Raw genomic sequence first — 14,039 nt, forward strand, 5'->3', positions numbered from 1 at the left:
GTCTCTGTAGGATGATATAACAAAGCATGGCTATTTCCATAATTGCATTTGGTCCAGCTCTTGGGCCACCACATTTCTGATGCTCCAGTGAAGTAGAAAAGAGCTCATAGATTTTCAAGGCTGCCACCCAAGCCAGAGGTAGGCTGTTAACAGTTCAAGACAGGAGAAAATTGTAATATATGGCCTCCAAATTTATACTCTTCCTGACCCAGGTAATGAAACATGAACCACACATCCAGCTTTTGATAAAGCAGCACTCACTTGGGCAATGAGAGACTGTGAGTGGGTATTTATTTCTCTGCCTGCCATCCTAAGTTGTCCTTGACTGGCAAGGTTTTCACGTTAACCCTTTTCTCAGAGGATTCCGAGGAAATTGGCTCCTAGTGATGAAGTCTTATTACATTCACCATGCATTCTTCAGGTTTCCATTTGTGTGTAATTATCTTCGAGCTGTATTCCTGTGTGCCGTTGCTGCGTTACAGTGATACCATCTTGTTGAGTGATTACAAATAGCCCGATGAAGCGAGGAAGACAATCTCTGCATTATGTTCAGTCAGCCTCCAGTAAACAAAGAGCAGGCTGTCAAAATTTCACATCTCACAGATGCACTCGACCCTGTGAGAGACCCTAGATTGAGCCACCATCCCTTTTGTGTGTTACATGATAGCATGGGAAACTCACTGACCCGATTTTTGAGAATTATGAAAATGAGGACTGCAGAGTGATATATGATAGAAAGCTTTAGAAACACTGAGTAACCATGACTGTCATTAATGGGCTTATGGCAATAAAATATTGCTTAACAGACCAGGAGAAGAAGGGAAGAAGGTCATGGTAGGTGAGGAGTTGGGAAGAGGAGGAGAAAGAGCAAAGGAGAGCCTGAAGAGAAGATCAGCAACGCTGTTCCAGAGCTTAGACAACTGTCCATCTTGATACAAACTTTAACGTGAAACATAAGTCTTAGCTCTAAGGAAAGATGAGGGGTGTCTGTATGTGTGTGTGTTATACATAGGATAGGCGAGGATATTATATGTGGGAAGAGGATGGGATCAGTCTTTGAAGAAGGAAAATTGAAAGGCTGAAAGGAGGGGCTCCATGCTGGTGCCTTATGGAGTAGTAATGAGTGAGACCTCTTCATGGAAGGGGGCACCGTTGCAGAAACAAAAAGGATGGAAACCACTGACAGTCGAAGGAGCAGTTTAATCCTCTGGGAGGAGAAAGGACTCACTTTGAAGTGAGTCCACTGGCTCAGCTTTTCGGTAGGCTGCTTGCCCAGGGTACATCTTTAAGAAATAGCACGTGGGAACCCACAACGCTACGTGGAGTGGCACAAAGGCAAAGGCAGCAGAGCTAGGATTGCAACCAGGTGTTGCCCCAGAAAACTGAGAGAACAGAAGATCATGGACAGTGGGGGCAGATTCCAGACTCATTCTCTGTCCCCAGACACAAAGCTAACTGGAGGCCTGGAGGAAAATGAAAATGAGCAAAAAATGAGTGCAAAGTCATTAATAAGTAGAATGAGCTTTCCTTACCATCTGGGACAAAGATTCCAGTGTATTAAATCTAGAAAAGGCAAACAAATCTATAGTAGAAGAAAACAGACCAGTGGCTGCTTGGCAATTGGGGGATAAGGTTGGACAAGAAGGAATGAGGAAGGGCAGAGGTTGAAAGGGTCATGAGGAAACTTTTGTGAGTGATGCTCATTTCATTGTTTTGATTGTGATGATAGTTTTGCAGGTATAAACATGTCCAAACGTATCAAATTGTACCCTTTATTGTATGTTTAATCATAATTCAATAGAGATGTTATACCACCCTAAAATGATTGACTTTTAAGAAGTGATTTTCATTTCAGCACCTTGAAAATCCAGAGGTGTCTTCTTCTGCCTCACTTCACATTTGCACAGAACTGCACCTTTATAATCTTGTCTGTATACTCACCAACCTCAGTCTCTCTGTTAAGGAAATACTATCAAGTACAACAGCTACTTCTTTTCAGAATTCGTATTCTTCAGTGGCTAAGTCATGTCTGACTCTTTGCAACCCTGTAGACTCTAGCACACCAGGTTCCTCTGTCCTTCACTATCTCCCAGAGATTACTCAAATTCATGTCCATTCAGTCAGTGATGCTATCTAACCATCTCATCCTCTGCCACCCTCTTCTCCTTTCCCTTTAATCTTTCCCAGCATCAGGGTCTTTTCCAGTGAGTTGGCTCTTCGCATCAAGTGGCCAAAATATTGGAGCTTCAGCATCAGTCCTCCCAGTGAATATTCAGGACTGATTTCCTTTAAGATTCAGTGGTTTGATCTCCTTGCAGTCCAGTGGACACTCAAGAGTCTTCTCCAGCACCACAATTTGAAAGCATCAATTCTTCAGCATTCAGCCTCCTTTATGGTCCAACTCTCACATCCATACAGGACTACTGGAAAAGCCATAGTTTTGACTATACAGAACTTTAACGGCAAAGTGATGTCTGCTTTTTAATATGCTGTCTAGGTTTGTCATAGCTTTCTTTCCAGGCAGCAAGTGTCCTTTACTTTCAAGGCTGCAGTCACTGTCCTTAGTGATTTTGGAGCCCAAGAAATTAAAGTCTGTCAGTGCTTCCACTTTTTTCCCTTCTATTTGCCATCAAACAATGGGACTGGATGCCATGATCTTAGTTTTCTGAATGTTGAGTTTCAAGCCAGCCTTTTCACTTTCCTCTCTCACCCTCATCAAGAGGTTCTTCTTCACTTTCTGCCATTAGAATAGTATCATCTGCATATCTGAGGTTGCTAATATATCTCCTGGCAATCTTGATTCCAAGCTCCTCCGTCCATAGAATTCTCCAGGCAAGAGTACTGGACTGGGTTGCCATTTCCTTCTCCAGGGGATCTTCCTGACCCAGGGATCAAACCCAGGTCTCCTGCATTGCAGGTGGATTCTTTACCATCTGAGCTACTAAGAGCTAGGTTTATTTCTAATCTTCCCCCATTCATTTCTTTAACTCACCCACTCCTTTGCCAACTCTCTGAAGAGTCACTAGACTCTATGCCAGAAAGCCTACCTGACTTGGGCTTGAAGTGTAAATATAGCTAAAATTCTCATATGACCCCTTAACACAAATCAAGCAGTTGAAACTTTTAATGACTAAGTTTCTATAAGCCATAACACAGAAGATACCATATGAAGTTTATACTTAATTAATTAATTAATGGATCACTTGACTTCAGCAGACTTAACACCATTCAGTGGTTTTAATTATTTCCTAATAGAGAAATTACATTTATTGCTTGTAGAATTTGCTAAGCAAATGGTGCCAAATAATATTTTTATTAATGAATATATACAAATAAATAAGTATTATAGTTATCAGTTCAGTTAAGTCGCTCAGTCATGTCCGACTCTTTGCAACCCCATTAATTGCAGCACGCCAGGCCTCCCTGTCCAACACCAACTCCCGGAGTTCACCCAAATGAATGTCCATCAAGTCGGTGATGCCATCCAGCCATCTCATCCTCTGTCGTCCCCTTCTGCTCCTGCCCCCAATCCCTCCCAGCATCAGAGTCTTTTCCAATGAGTCAACTCTTCGCATGAGGTGGCCAAAGTATTGGAGTTTCAGCTTTAGCATCAAGCCTTCCAATGAACACCTAGGACTGATCTCCTTTAGAATGGACTGGTTGGGTCTCCTTGCAGTCCAAGGGACTCTCAAGAGTCTTCTCCAACACCATAGTTCAAAAGCATCAATTCTTTGGCACTCAGCTTTCTTCACAGTCCAAGTCTCACATCCATACATGACCACTGGAAAAACCATAGCCTTGACTAGACGGACATTTGTTGGCAAAGTAATGTCTCTGCTTTTAAATATGCTATCTAGGTAGGTCATAACTTTCCTTCTAAGGAGTAAGCGTCTTTTAATTTCATGGCTGCAGTCACCATCTGCAGTGATTTTGGAGGCCCCAAAAAATAAAGTCTGACACTGTTTCCACTGTTTCCCCATCTATTTCACATGAAGTAATGGGACCAGATACCATGATCTTAGTTTTCTGAATGTTGAGCTTTAGGCCAACTTTTTCACTCTCCTCTTTCACCTTCATCAAGCGGCTTTTTAGTTCCTCTTCACTTTCTGCCATAAGGGTGATGTCACCTGCATATCTGAGGTGATTGATATTTCTCCCAGCAACCTTGATTTCAGCTTGTGCTTCTTCCAGCCCAGCATTCTCATGATGTACTCTGCATAGAAGTTAAATAAGCAGGGTGACAATATAAAGCCTTGACGTACTCCTTTTCCTGTCTGGAACCAGTCTGTGGTTCCACGTCCCGTTCAAACTGTTGCTTCCTGACCTGCATACAAATTTCTCAAGAGGCAGGTCAGGTGGTCTGGTATTCCCATCTCTTTCAGAATTTTCCACAGTTTCTTGTGATCCACACAGTCAAAGGCTTTGGCATAGTCAGTAAAGCAGAAATAGATGTTTTTCTGGAACTCTCTTGCTTTTTCCATGATCCAGCGGATGTTGGCAATTTGATCTCTGGTTCCTCTGCCTTTTCTAAAACCAGCTTGAACATCTGGAAGTTCATGGGTCACATATTGCTGAAGCCTGGCTTGGAGAATTTTGAGCATTACTTTGCTACCACGTGAGATGAGTGCAATTGTGCGGTAGTTTGAGCATTCTTTGGCATTGCCTTTCTTTGGGATTGGAATGAGAACTGACCTTTTCCAGTCCTGTGGCCACTGCTGAGTTTTCCAAATTTGCTGGCATATTGAGTGCAGCACTTTCACAGCATCATCTTCCAGGATTTGAAATAGCTCAACTGGAATTCTATCACCTCCACTAGCTTTGTTCATAGTGATGCTTTCTAAGGCCCACTTGACTTCACATTCCAGGATGTCTGGCTCTAGGTGAGTGATCACACCATCACTTTTCTTGGTCGTGATTATCTTGGTTGTGAAGATATTAATTCCTTATATAACAAAAAAGCCCCAATCTCAAATCAACTATCTAAACATCTACATTAAGAAACTAAACACAAAAAAGGAAATTAAACCCAAAGTACCAGAAAAGAAACAATAAAGTTAGCAACAGAAATCAGTATTAAAATTTAAAACAACAGTAAAATATTAGAGATCAAAGAAACTAAAATCTTATCTTTAAAAAATACAAGTGATTAACTTCTAGCAACACAATCAAAGAAAAAAGTAAGAGGGCACAAATTACTAGTAACAGAAATGATACAGAAGATATTTCTATAGATCATGATGTCTTTTAAAGGGGAACACGTGTACACCCATGGCGGATTCATGTTGATGTATGGCAAAACCAATACAATATTGTAAAGTAATTAGCCTACAATTAAAATAAATAAATTTATATTAAAAAAAATAAATGTTGAACCTCTCAAAAAATTAATTAATTAATAAAAGGTAATGATTGAGGACTACAAACAACTCTACAGACATAATTCAACAACTTACATGAAATGGACCAATTCCTCAAAAACCATAAAGGAGTAAATCTCTCTGAGGATGAAGTAGACAAAGCTCCTTAACTCTTAAAGAATCTGAATTTTTAATTAAAATATATCAAAAAGAAATCTAGAGGCCTAGATTATTTCACTAGTGAATCCTGCTAAAACATTTAAAATTCTAAGCAGTATCATTTCTGGAAAACAGAAGAATCAGAAACATCTTGCAAACAGTCTTTCCTAGGCCAGCATTAATTTGACACCAAAATCAGATAAAATTGTTCAAGAAAAGAACTATATAGACCAATGTCCCTCATGATCATAGATTCAAAAGTCCTCAAAAAAATATTACTAAATTGAATTCAGGAATACATGTTAAAATGAGGATAATCTATTTTTTAAAGTAGGATTTATTCTAGGAATGCAAGACTGGTTCAATATTTAAAAATCACTTAAGATAATCCACGAAAATCACATTCTAAAGGAGAAAATTCACATGATCCTATTAATAGACATAACAAACATTTGACCCAATTCAACGTTCATTCAGTATAAAAGCTCTCAGCAACTAGGACTAATAGAAAGGGACTTTTGTACCCTCATAAAAGGCACCTACAAAAACTTACAGCTAAGATCACACCTAATGGTGAGAGACTGCCTTCTCCCAAGATCAGGAATAAAGTAAGGGTATTCACTCTCACTACCCCTATTTAACATCATAGTGAAAGCCCTTTCTATTGCAATGAGACAATAAAAAGAAATAAAAGGTACATGTATCAGAAGGGAAAAATTAAATCTCCCCTATTCAAAGATGACATGATTGTTTTCCATATTAAAAAAACAAGCTCTCCAAAACTGAGATTTAGAAAGGTCATTGGACACACAGTAAATATAGACACAAAATTTCTATATACTAACAATATACAATTGGAAACTGAAATCTAGACATTTATAATATCTCTGAAAAATGAAATACATAGTTACAAAACAAGCAAAACAAGTTTAGGTTCTATATGCTGAAAAACATAAGGTGCTAATGAAAGAATGCCAATAACTTAAATAAATGGAGGATAACTCCATTTATTGTTCTTGGATTGGATAGCTCAACATGGTAAAGATCTCCATTCTACCTAAGTAGATCTACAGTTAATGAACATAATTTCAATCAAAATCCTAACAGAATTCTTGGTAGATGTAGACAAACTGATTTTAAAATTTATATACAAAGACAAAGGAAGTAGACTAGCTAAACATTTTGAAAAAGAAAAGTTGGAGGAATCACACTATCCTATTTTACAAATTTCTGAGAAACTGCAGTAATCATTGTAATATTAGCCAAGAGAGAAACCCATAAGTCACTGGAACAGAGTAAAGAATTCAAAAATATGCCCATGCAAGTACAGGCCTTTGATTTTCAACAGAGATGCAAAAGCAATTCAGTGTTAAACAAATGGTATTAGAACAGTTGGATATTCACGTGCAAGAAGAAAAAGGAATCTTGATCTTTAAGTTTTTATAAAAAGTTAGCTCCAAAATGTATTGTAGATATAAAATTAAGCCTCTTCTAGAAAAAAGCATAGTCTGGAGGTAGGTAAAGAGTGCTTACATGCAGCACCAAATGGCAAAAGTATATTCAAATTTGAGTCATTTATTTTAAGTTCTGTAACTTCCCCCTTGTAATATTTTAGTGAGATAAGTTTTTTCAGAGAAAGAAGCAATCTTTTGTTGGGGTAAAAAAAAGCAGAGGGGGCCACATTTTGACTTTTGTGGGTTTTGAGCACTCTTACCTTCACAAGCCCCTTCTTCCATAATAACATTAAACATTAATTTTGATATAACTTTAAATATTTCAACTTTTTTCCTATTTTAAGCAATGTAATAATAGATTTTCAAGGGCTCTAAAATTCTCATTTTCTTGAATTAGCATTTGAAGAAGATTAAACTTTTTCTTTGACTCTAAAAGTTTTTTCTCCTTATTTTAAAAGAAATTAAAATATTTTTGCAACCCCCTAAATGTATCAGGCACCCTTGGCAATCTGCCTGTTGTGCTTAATGGATAAATTGTCCCTGCAAAACAACCGAAACATTGGGAAAATTCTTGAAGTTTCTTAGAGGGAGGGCATGATAGTAGCATGACAAAAATTACACTTCTGACTCCAGTCAGCTTAAAGATGACCTTCAGAAGAGAGCTGACACCTACTTTCCACATCACTAAGCAAATGCATTTAAATCTACGGATCTTTACATTTTTTTTCAATGAAGCAACTCAAAGTAAATCCCTTCATCTACACCCAAATACTATAAATTGCCAAGTTATGGTGAGGAGAGCATAAATAATGAAGGGAGCAGATGCTAGGTTTGGGGGAAACTGTCAGTCAATTACACAACTTCCTTTCGGTGTTGCTGCAGCTGCTGTACCGAGTTCCCAAAGCTGCAGCAGTTAGCCAGTAGCTGCGTGGGCGTATCATTACTTGCATCCCTTACAGGGCAGAATGAAACTGATGTGTTTCATTCATAGAAATCTGTTCCACTTGCACACATGTCTACTATTTATCAAGAAGCCCTGTAGATTCCCCCTCTGATTGGGAAATGTTACAAGGAATCACCTTCGGTCATACCTCTCAAATATTACATGAATTTATGTATTCTGCAGCTCTCTTTGGTCATTTCCTCTGTTGCCCTCTGTGTACCTTTTTTCTTTGTGTTCTTTCTATTTTATGTACTCTTTTCCCTCTTCCCTTTATTAGCATCCTGGCCAACCTTCGAGACCTTGGCTCTAAAGCCACCTATTCTACTGCTTCTCAACATTGCTCTCAGAATTAACATCTCTTTTCCTTCCAAGGAAATTCTAGTTGTCTCTGCCTCTACTGTAAAACATGTATCATAGTTAATTGTGATGTATCTTTCCTCAAGTCCAAGAAGAGAGGATTTTACCTGTTTTTCTATCATCCCTTCTGCCTTAGAAGGTATTCAAAAGCAGTTGTTGAATTTTTAGATTGAATCAAAGTTCTTTCCTTAGATTCATCATTGCTATAATCTTTTCCATTGACTCTCCCAGGTTTCTTGATTTGAAAGATGTGAAATATGCAAGCATTAGACATCTGAAGAGCTAATACATGTTGCCAAGCACTTCAGACAATCCTCAATTTCTCTGAAATGTTGTACTTCAAAGAACCTGTTAAGGATTCAGGAAGCAGCCACTGAGTTAAGTCCCTATGTATTAGATCAAGTAGTTCGTCAGAAACTACCAGTGACACCTAAAAGCAAGATCCCAAGTTACCTTTGATCACAAGTCCTCAGTAGCTGCCAGTGTGCTTAGGAAGAAATGCCTTATACTTTCCCAAGTCTAAATTCTCAATGGGAGTATTCATACAGCCCTGACTTCCCACCACTTCATCACTCCAACTTCCTTCAGGATTTAATATTCAAAACTATAATAACTGCTGTTTCTCAAATGTTTACTATGTTCATGCAGTATTTAGTTCTTACATTATGTCACTTTTCCTTTTAAAAACATCCCGTAAGTTGAGTAGTATCACCATTACCACTTAATAATAGCAACCAGATAAATTCTGATAAGACCAAAACTACTCAAGATGACTAGATCTGTTCTGTACAATATTCTTGGTTGTCAGACCACATCGCTTTTCTTTAGCATACAGAGGAAGCAGTAGAGATGGTATAGAGTAGGGATGAGGACTTGTCTCAAAGTGATCTAACCTTGTGTTATGTCTCACAAGTTCTTTGTACAAGGTAGGTGCCCAAGACATGTTGGAGCTGCAGTTGCTCCTTAATATTTACATAAACTCTTGAAAATCTGGAAGGTAAAAGGGGAAGGACACATAGTGTTTTTAACTCTACAAAAGGAAGCCTGAAGTTGAGAGGCAAGACAAACTGAAATGAAAGGTACATTCAGAAGTCCACGCCTAGAACTTGTCAGCCTCATACCTTAGCACACTCGGAGAAGGCTCCAGATAGCCAAGCCTTTCTGCTGTATGTCTTCCTACCCTTCCTTTCAGATAAGATAAGGGTAACGTTAACTTCACCAATGACCATTTGAAATTGTTGGGATATAGGAAGAGAAGGCAATAAAATGTTTCTATAATACTCTTTTGATGTTTAGGTTAGGACCTGCTTCTTTCCTGAATATTTATATCTGGGAGTGAATTAAAGGGATAATGGGGAGGACTCAGCTATATCAGATCAGGAGAATGCAAGCAAGATAAAGAATATCCTTTCTAGTTTGACGTTTTGGGAGCTATAGTGTCTCAGTACACCCCATAAGTCTTGCACTCATGAACACTGGCTTAGGAATGAGCAAGCATTGGAATTGACACATAGCGGAAGGTTTCTGAGACTTGCATCTTGGCCTTAGAAAACTGTGTAGAACTTCCTTAGCATATGAGTGGGTCTGTCCCACAGCTTGAGAAAAGTTCTCTTTAAAAAGTGAAAGTTAAAGGTACTCAGTTGTGTCTGACTCTTTGTGACCCCATGGACTAATACCAGTCCATGGTATTCTCCAGGCTAGAATACAGGAATGGGTAGCCTTTTCCATTCTCCAGGGGATCTTCCCAACCCAGGAATTGAACCAGTATCTCCTGTATTGCAGGAAGATTCTTTACCAGCTGAGCTATCAGGGAAGCCTCTCTTAAAAATGAGTCTTTAAATAATTGAAAGGACCCAGAGTTAGACTGTAAAATACGTGAACTGAAATGTGATAGTGCTGCTTAAGGGTTAGGACAATCACATCACACGTCTCCATTTACTCCTCTATAGAGCTAATATCCCAAACACATACTAATGCTGATAACCAACCTAACCATTCTGTCATAAAGGTCCTGGGGATAATGTATGTAGCTTACTTTGCCACCTGTAAAAGTGCCATTGAATATTATTTCTTATTCTTAATTATTTTTTAAATTAAAAATAAAACCAAAACAGTGGTAATGAAAGAGCTCACAAAAAGGGACAAGCTTAGCATTCACTTTGGATTTAGACATAAAACAACCCTTTTAAAATGTGCTTTTCTTCCACGTAGACATTGATTTATCATAAATTATTCATTATGTCTTTGAGGCTTGTTTAATCAGACAGAGACAATCAGAAAATGTGTAGGTCTAAGTGACTTTAGATATGTGCCCACAGGTTCACAGATCGTCTTTGCTGCCTGAGACAGAAATCCTGGCACAGGGCTGGGAGTACTGGACCAGCAGAATTTCTCTTTTCTTTCCTTGTCCCTCCATCTTTTCTCCCCCCAAATCTATGAATACCATTTTCCCATTGTATTTTGTACCTTTTCTGGGCCTCAATTTGCCTACATGGTTCCTAAAGAGTTAAACTTCAAAGACAGAAATAAAGAAAAATTTCATGCAGCCTTTCAAACTTAAGGGAAAAAAATAGATTCCGTCAACTTTAGAATCAGAATTAATTTTTCATAGACGAAGTATAGGAAGTAAGTAAATAGCTGTCTGGTCATGTCCGACTCTTTGGTACCCTATGGACTGTAGCCCACCAGGCTCCTCTTCCTATGGAATTCTTCAGGCAAGAATACTGGAGTGGGTTGACATTCCCTTCTTCAGGGGATCTTCCTGACCCAGGGATCAAACCCAGGTCTCCTGTATTGCAGGCTGTATTCTTTACTGTCTGAGCAACCAGAGGATGATCTCTTTAGATAAACAAGACAGATTTTCTCAATGTTATTGATATTTAAGAAATCCCTTGCTAGAGGTCTTTAGTAAAAAAATTTATAAATTGAAAAAGAAGGGACTCTAGAAGAACCAAAACTATTTAAAGCCATTGGGAGAAGATAGTCCAATTTTTCTAAATTTCTGATTATGAGGAGGAAGTTCAGAAAAATAAATATTCACTATGACACCTAAATTCAGCTTTCCCATTGGCTAAGGGAACCCCATGTTATGTGAAACAGTGGCAAAGGCAAGTTGCTTTTCGGAAACTACCATCAAGTTTTGTTCTTTTAGAGGATTTAATAGGGATATAATGGAAGATTAAAAAATTGATTTCCACTGGAAGTAGGAATTTTGCCAGGTGCCTATACCATGTTTGGCTTCCCTTATGTTCCTGCTCTGCTTACTAGGAGGCACTTGAAAAGTCTGGCCAAGCATCATCGTTGGTGTTTCATACTGACAGGAATAAAAATGATGCTTGCTAATTTGACATTATGAAAACTGCTTTCAAAGCACCATTATTGCAATGAACATTTTAGAATGATTTTTTTTTCCTGTCTTCTTTCACCAACAGCTCATATACAATATTTTCTGTCCTCACATCTTTTAAAATAATACAGCAAATGAAGCCTAGCCAGAGTAACTGGGGAGTACTTTGAGTCCTTGGATGAATATGGCAACAATGTAACTGAGCTCAGTGCTTGGGGGAAAGTTTCCTTTTTTTTTTTTTTTTTAGCATTCTGAAATTCCAGAAGCAAGTCAAGCTTTGTATTTTTGCCAAATTGGAGCTTATGGAAACACTTTGGGGACTGATTTGAGTTGCAAAATGTGCTGGGGAAACTAAGTTCTTTTACTGGTTATAACTGAGTGAGCTCCCTAATGAAGAAAACAGATGTGAAATAAACAGCATCAGTGACAGGGACTATTACAAGTTTAGCCTAGCAAGAAAACAGACGTGGAGTGTAAACACACATATTCATTATTTCAAACATAAATGCAAACTGACACTCTACGGCCCCAATGGCTAGATTCATTGATCCCAAGAGTTCTAGGTTCCACGGGTAGTCCGAAAGCAAGAATAGGACTGTCTCCATTGTTTCCTGTGTCTGATTGATTTTGAAGCTGCTGTGAATTGCTTACTTCCCTAAGATGCTGACTCAATGTCCCATATGTGTGTCTACAATCTTAGAAGTTGGACATAATGTGTTTACTTGTTCCTGACAAGATAGAAACACAGGCAAGCCACAAGTGGAAATTCCTAAATTCTTTGCCTTGTTTAATATTGAGTGGGGTGTCAAGTCCATGGGCAGGATACAAGGGCAATCATTCTCTCTATGAGTGTTCTAGACATGTTGGCTAGAACCCAGGCTCTTTAGAGGCCAGTATGTATTAGTTAGGGTTTGTATGTGTCATCACCTACAACAGTATGTCATTTGAAAATCTGCAGCCCCGATTCCCTTTTCTATTCATCCCAGAGGATGCCCACCACAAAGGCTGCAAACATTTCTTAATAAAAGCAAACTCAGAAGCTGATCTGTTAATACACTGCCTTGACTGCTGTATTTTTTGTTTTATGGAGTACTGTATTCGGTTTATTCAGCTGACAATTCTGGTTAGAATGAAATAAAATTGACTCAATATCTTTGCCTTAAAATGGCGGCACAAGACTTGGATCATGTGACTTCTAGTTTCCACTGCTTAAGCCCTAGCAGGTTTATCCGTGGCAAAGTGATGATGAGAGAGGACTGAATTGACTTACGGCTGGGATGGGGCAGTCTTGGGGGAAATCTCTCCAAACTGTGGAGGTTAAGGAGCACATATCCTTTCAGTTTATGGATACAGCACACACAAGATCTCTTCCAGGGAAATAGTTAACAAGTTAAATGGACTGGTCAGTGGTACCTTCTGCTGCAACCTTCCAACTGTGTGTTCCTTATTCATATCACAGATTATAGATGGCAAGCATTTTGATGTGGTATTTTGATTTTGGTTTTGCTCTGAACAGAATATAAGAATGTTGGCCACTATAAAGCCAGGGGTGAAGTCCTGAGAGCCACTGATAAATTACCCCATGACTCTGCCATATTGGAAAACCAGCTTCCAGAGGAAGCTGTGGAAGGAAGCTTTCCTCCCACCATACTGCAGAGGACAGAGAGGCATCCTCTCAAGTTGAAAACAGTGCAGTTGACTGGAGAGTGTTCTTACATACCCCATCTCTCAACCTTCAGTCATATATTTTGGAAACAGGGACTTGTTGATAGAGTATGTTCTTTTGCTAACATTTTTTCCTTTTCATTCATAATCATAGCATTGTTAGTATCATAGTATGATTATATTCAATATGGTTCCTGTCTTAGAACCTGACTCAGGATATCACTTAACTGGGTCTCACCAATTAATAACAGTGAGCTGATGGTGGAAGTGGAGTGGGAGGAGCATAGGGAACAGAGGGAAAAACTAACTTGCTGAGGCTGGTCCTTAACTTTCACTGAGGAGGCTACATGCCTCCTTTAGAAAAGTGGTGCTTTTTAAAACATGTTTATTCATTTATTTATATCAGTAGACTTTATTTTTAAAGTAGCTTTAAGTTTACAGAGAAAATTCAGTAGAGAATACAGAAACTTCCCATACACCCCTACCCCATTGCCTACCCACCCCCTGCCACAATTTCTCCTAATATTAACATCCTTCATCAGTGTGGTATACTTGTTACAGTTGATGAACAAATATTAATGCATTATTAACTGAAAGCCATAGTCATGGCATCAAGCTCTATCAGTTCATGGCAAATAGATGGGGAAACAAATGGAAACAGTGAGAGACTTTATTTCCTTGGGCTCCAAAAATCACTGCAGATGGTGACTGCAGCCATGAAATTAAAAGATGCTTGCTCCTTGGAAGAAAAGCTATGA

The sequence above is a fragment of the Bos taurus genome, chromosome 8, assembly GCF_002263795.3.
Source record: "Bos taurus isolate L1 Dominette 01449 registration number 42190680 breed Hereford chromosome 8, ARS-UCD2.0, whole genome shotgun sequence".
NCBI classification, from domain to species: domain Eukaryota; kingdom Metazoa; phylum Chordata; class Mammalia; order Artiodactyla; family Bovidae; genus Bos; species Bos taurus.